The sequence below is a fragment of the Bidens hawaiensis genome, unplaced genomic scaffold (assembly GCF_021521415.1).
Source record: "Bidens hawaiensis isolate Kalapana, Puna unplaced genomic scaffold, B.hawaiensis_p1.1 tig00014201_1, whole genome shotgun sequence".
Classification (NCBI taxonomy): Eukaryota; Viridiplantae; Streptophyta; class Magnoliopsida; order Asterales; family Asteraceae; genus Bidens; species Bidens hawaiensis.
In genome coordinates, this window is record NW_027492222.1 from 524,780 (window position 1) to 531,592 (window position 6,813).

Consider the following 6,813-nt stretch of genomic DNA (forward strand, 5'->3'; position numbering starts at 1 on the left):
ACCCATTCTTTAAAGCCCATTTAGACGAGTTTATTGGGCTGTAAAGTTATATGGAATATAATAAGCCCGCTCTTTTGGGCACGCAAGGAATGAAGTCAACTTGCCAATAACACCTTTATATTGATTGGAAAACTTTTCTTCTTAAACTACTAAACTAATAAAAAAATGTCCAATGTCACTTTGAGAGTTGGAGGCATAAACCTAGGTAGGTGGGATAATAATAGGATGCCTCCTATCGGAGAAAAGGAAGAACGTCTACAATCTTTGACCAACTTGTGCGGACATAAGTTTATTTCACACGAAATATGATATAACATATAAAACTATTATTTGGGGCTGGTCCTAATTTAAAGGTCGTATAATATAATAAGTATAATGTTAGTTGATATTAAAATATCTTAAACGTTTTTGTTTAGAAAACATAAATATAATTCTAGTTCTAAAGCAAGGTGCTCTGAATGTTATTAAAATATTAAAACAAAACGTTTTTTTCTCTAATAGTAGTACGATCCCCAATCCTGCAAAAGTCATCAAATTTGTGGCAAAAAGATCCTTGCTTTCATCCTTTGGTTTACTTTGAATACCCCAACATGATACTTGCAAGTTACACCTCCACCTTTTTAATGAATATTTATAATATAATTACTTTATAAATTATACAATTTAATCAAAATCAAGATTCATTAGTCAAATGATTGGTTTTCTTATACCCGCTTGATCGTGACGAGTTACCATTATTGGCAAAAAGAAAAAAAAACTAGGCTCGAAAACGAAACTCCAAACCATTGTATACACTTCTCAAATTTTCTTTTCTTGTTTGTTACGTTATGTATAATAGTCTTCTCAATTGTGTCTTTTAACGTTTATTACGTAATACAATATCATAAAGATCGTACGTGATTACTTATACACAATTGGTAGTTCCAATGATGATGGATACCTTACAATTGAAGAAAAAGAATTGTAAAGTATAAAACTAGAATTGAAATTTCTATAGAACCAAAAAGATATATTGTTAAATAAGTCATATAATAACAAACTCTTGTGCATGTACACATTCCCATTTAGGCATTTACCTATCTATCTATCTATCTATCTATATATACAACTAAACATATTCTATAGTAACCAATTAAAAAAATCCAGTGTCAAAATTGTAAATTAACTCAACCCTGGGTGCGTTGAATCCGCTACTACTGCTGGCATCTACCTTACGTTAACCCAACTGTTGGAAACCGACCAATTAGGTTTCTGCTCTGTCAGCAGCTGCCCTAACCTCGTCTCCGGCAATACCTCCGGCAACCGGAATTCTTCCTCCGGCGTCATCGAATTACACGACTGCTCCGATTCCCAATCAAGAAACCCAAATGGGTCCCTCGGTGATATTTGATTTTGATCCTCTGTTTCTTCATTCACAACAGTTTTAATAAACGGATGATCCAAAAGCATCTCAGCCGTCCATCTTTCCCTAGGATCTTTCAAAAAACATTTTCCCAGGAAATCCTTTCCGTCGTCAGATAATTTCCCGGGAATTTCAGGAATTGCAGCGCCGACACCGATTTTCATCAACAAACCTCCGACGTCGGAGCAGTTCCAGACCGGGTTTCCGGTGATCATTTCCGTCACCAAACACCCTAACGCCCATATATCCGACGGTGACTCCTGCTCGCCGCCGGTGACTGTCTCCGGCGACATATACATCGGAGTTCCCCTGATTTCGTACTTCAATTCATCATCTCCGGCGACCGTTTTCGCTCTTTTTGCCAACCCAAAATCGGCTATTTTAATCGATTCTTTCCCGCCATTATTAACTAATAAAACATTCTGAAGCTTGATATCACAGTGCACAAACCCATTCCTATGAATAAACTCAAGCCCGTTCAATATTGAATTTGTGTACCGCCGGACTTGATTTTCCGGTGACCGGACTTTTTCCGATAATGCTCGACCGGAGGCATACTCCAAGGCAACATTATATAACCTCTCACCGTTTTCTACCGTGACCGAATCACCGAAGCATCGAATAATATCGGGACAGTCTTTTAGCTGTTCTAATATTATTCGCTCGTGTTTTAATGACGCTGAGTGTGACACGCCACAAGATTTCACCGCTATAATGCTTGGGTAAGCCGAACCTGAACGCGAACCCGAACTCGGGTTTACGGGTTTTGCTAAACTGACTGATGCAAAGCTGCCGTGACCGATTGTTTTACCTCTAACCCACTCCATAGGCATTGAATTAATATTATGTTACGTTTTCTTTGAGTTGTTATGTGAATTGTGGAATGATGATTGTTGGGGAGATGTGAGATTTGTGTATATATATAGGCGTGTGGAGATTGGAATGCAAGTAGGATTTGGAATTATATAAAAAATGATATTTTAAGTCTAGACGAAAATATTGGGCGCACGTGATATTTAAGGATATTTATTTGGTAATTTGGCTGCGGGAATAGCGTACACCAGTTTAGAATGTGGTTGACATGAAGAGTCATTTGACGTTAACTGTCGTTGCGCCTACTTGTGATTGATAGAGATGTCTTAAACTGGTGTTGTGTGTGATTAATCAGTCACTAACTAACCTATACCATGATCTTTGGCCTTTGTATATCATGAATAGCTACCTACTTAACCAACGATGGAGCTTTATTGTGACAAAAAATAAAACCAAATAATATGTTAGATATTTGACTAAAGGTGCCAACAAAATAACTCCTACGTGATGGGGATTCGACACTGGACACCCAACCTCATTTGAGGAATTTGCGAGTTGAATGGGAACTCCCCGACTTTGGGAACACCATGACCAAAGGTCCTTGATCTTGTTTCAAACCTAAAATCATTATTATACCTAAGATGGAGAAAATAACTACTTATCAATCAAAATAAAATGAATATACTTTGTTTAGTTTTAGAAATTAATCTAGTACAATACATGAGATATAACTATGAAATTACAATTTATAGTAAATAAATTGTTAGCTTTAGGAGAAAAATTTGTCTCTATTTTTGCGATAAAACGAATAAAGTAGTTAGTTTGAATGAATAAAGAGTCCTCATCTCTAATACTCATAAAAGGTTAATATGGATTTAAGTGAACACTGGAACTGTCATTTCAATTCGTGCTGAAATCAGTTATTAGTAACCAATTAACATTAATTTATCACTGTTGTTGATTGTTGTGTGATGGTAACAGGGCGTCAGGAAACTATTTATTAGTAATCGGGCAATAATAACTTTCTATTATATGGTGCCCACCAATAGTAAGACTGACAATTTTGACACGAATACACTATACGAACCTACACAATTTTAACAGATATCGGGTATGACCTTAACATGTTTCATGTAGTACACAATTAGACACGAATCGACATATTAGTTTTTGTGTCTAAACAAGTAAAATACATGTTTACATGTTAATATCCGTTAGTACCTGATTAGATTTTTTTATATATAAAAGTATAATAATATAATATGCTATATACCCTAAATAGTCAATCATAAATTTTTATACCAAACAATTGAACACGACATACATCATTCCAATCCAACATCAAACAGACGACACACAAACCCTTCTATGTTCTCCCTCTCTGGATCTCCGGTAGTCCGGTTGTTTCCTTCCACATCTCCTGTAGTTGTAGCCCTTCGATTCTCCAATCTACCTCTCCACATCTCTGATTCTCTGGCAATCCGGCCTCGTCACAGTTGCAACAACGCCATCGGCCACCAAACGACTGAACTGTTCTCCAATTCTACGGCAAGTTCGTGTCTTATTGTGTATACATAGTGTTAACATGTTCATGTTAGGGTTTGGGATACAGGTACACGATAAATTTTTATGTTGTTTACATGCATATATGTTTTGTGTTCTTGTATTATTGTATTCATGTTTTATTGTGTACGTGTGTACACGACATGCCAACCCTGACCAACAGTAACAACTAACTAAATGCACTGTAGTACTAACATGCATCAGTAACAATGTGCCACTTAGCAGTAACTCGGTTATCGATCCAACCATGACAACTTTTATCTAGTTCTCCTTTCAAGTTCTGTGTCAAACATATTACTTTGGACATCAATCTTTCATTCATCTTAACTCTATTTTAGACATATTTTAGTTAGAGTGTGAGCTCTTGTTCATGAATATAAATAGTTGTGTCGAAAGTTAGTTAAAACACATTTTCACAAGTTTTTCCAATATACATACATGTACACGTACTAAGATAAAAAATAAGAATCTATAAGAGCATTTATAATCCAATTAATACGTTATTTTGAAATCACATGTGCATGACGTTGTTTTGAAATTATACGATTTCAATGTTTGGGGTGTTACAATATTGGGTAGACATTATCTGATAAAGTTTATCAATAAGAAGGTAGTGGATTTAAGATTGCATATAGCTTAATCACCTAAACTTTAGTTGTCAAATCCCACAAGTAACTTTTTGATTTTTGATTAGGGCATAAACACGGTTAACTACTTTACTAAAAGTGGAGAAAACCTAAATTCTATATTAAAAATGCTTCTAGTTAATCCATATATTTTTTTTTAATTATTACAATTAAACGGATAAAAATGATTGTTAATCCTTGTGATGTGGTGGTAAAGGTGTTGTTGGTCTTACCTAACAAATTAGACAGGGGTTCAAGCCTCACAAGAGGCAATATAAATATATCAATGATTCTCGGTTAAAGTGGCTGAGGTGAGCTATCTAAATACTTTATTAAAAAATGAAAATGCATTGGGTTCAAGTCCCACGTGTGATAAAAAAGTATATGAGGTTCTGTGTTGAGCAAGAGGGTTTCTCAGCTATGATAAGTTTCTAATTAGGGTGAAATAAAAATAATCGGGTGAGTCGGTGTTTGCTAGTTAATCCAATTGCCGCTAAAAAAAGAATATGAAAAGTAAAAGGTTGAATATTGAAAAGTCATTATAGTTTAAGATCACGTGTGATTATTATGCAATAATTAAATAGTTAACTAATGAAAGTGACATGCATAGTCCTAGTTCAAAGTATCAAAATAGACTGGTTGCCGTTCCTATCCTCTACCCAGTCACGGATATATATATATATATATATATATATATATATATATAAATGTAATGCCTCACTAGAAATATCTTTTGGTTCTTGTGGATGGCTGCTGCCCTTTTTATTACTTAATTGACTAGTAATTATATTTATTATAACTAGAACTGCTACATGGTCAAGTTGAAATTAATCATTGTTTTCTCTATTACCAAACTACGATCATGTTTGTCCATTGTTTGGGTATGTATAGTGATTGCACAGAGGCGTGACTGGCCTGCCACATAAGAGTGTGGATCAACCAATATAAACAATTCACTTCACCATTCTTTTTTTTTTTCTTAAGAATCCTTATGGCTTATGAGATGACACATCTTAGTAAGAGTATGTTTAGGGTTAAGTTTGAAATAACTTACTAGTTATTGGATTTTTCAAAAAGCATATGTTAAAAAAATGTTTGGTAATTACAAAAATCTTTCTTGTTTTAACTTTTTGAAAGGGTTCAAAAACTGTTAAAAACCGTAAATCATGGTTTTTTAAAAAAGCCAGTAAATCAACAAGTTGTTTTGAAATTCAATCCCAAAAATGCTTTATAAGTGTGAAAAATAGAACCACTTATTCCTAATGACAATAATGTAAAAACACTTTTTTATCACCGCCGTCGAGCTCTATGCCCTGGCTTATACTCGGGCCTGCCTGAGTGAGACCGTTACACATATCCTTGTAATCGAACCCAACATCGCCTTATCCCCCCCAACAAAAAAAAAGGTTAAGACACCTAAATCATGGAACTGTCCTCCTTGATAAATGTCATATTCATTCATGTAGTTGATGCGTATGGTCTTAATAGATTTATCACTTGAAATAATTTGTGGGGACTCAATAATTAACCAATTAAGTCAACTATACATTGAATTTGACGTCAAGTGTTGATCACATGCCAAATTAGTTTCGTACATCTTAAGAAAAATTGATAAGAAGTAGCTCGAGCTCGTAATTAGAAGTTTTTTTTTTAATGTTGTAACATCATCTACAAAAAGAAAGAAACGTGTTAGTCATAATGTTGCAAATCCTTTTGAGTGAAGTTGATGTTTGAATGGAATTAAGAAGAAAAAAGCATCACATGACAATTGACATATGAACCTTTTTAGCTGGTACAAATAAATAAGCATAGATAATTAAAATATTTGCTTAAGAAAACATAAAGCCCTCATTACGGATTTATAATTCATGGTGTTTAAATTGTTTGCTAGATGGTGGTGTTATGTGTGGGATCATGACTTGTTGATTTCTTTACTAGATGTTATTCATTGATTGTGAATTTTCAGTTTAGTCTATTTTTATAAGTTCTATTAAAGCCTATTAAAGTGTGTGTTGTTGAACAGTGATTTTTGTGTGTTCTTATTTGTCTTTAATATACTATGTTTTTATCGTTCAAAAGCAAATATGAACAAATTTTACAATAACAATTTTAGATAATGATATTAGTATTACTTGAAAGTAATTCGGCTCATAAAAATATGTATTTGAAAAAAACCAGCACCTTTAAAAAAAAGAATTGTATCAATTCCTATCTAAACTAAAGCAATTGCGTACTTCTACAAGATTCAAGTTTTTAATACATGATGTATAATGCTCTTCAAATAATATTTGAGAAAATATGCAATTAGTTAAGTTTGAAGATGGACATACAAAATAGAAAAAATAGGATAAAAATATATGTCACCTACTAAAACATATATTAGCTATCACTATATGAAACTAAATAAAC

General features: G+C 33.7%; 1 pseudogene; it reads right to left on the reverse strand.

Annotated features, from left to right (window-relative positions):
- Nucleotides 1–1,081: 1,081 nt before the first annotated feature.
- LOC143546077 (mitogen-activated protein kinase kinase kinase 20 pseudogene) lies at nucleotides 1,082–2,515 on the reverse strand (annotated as a pseudogene).
- Between the last annotated feature and the right edge of the window lie 4,298 nt (nucleotides 2,516–6,813).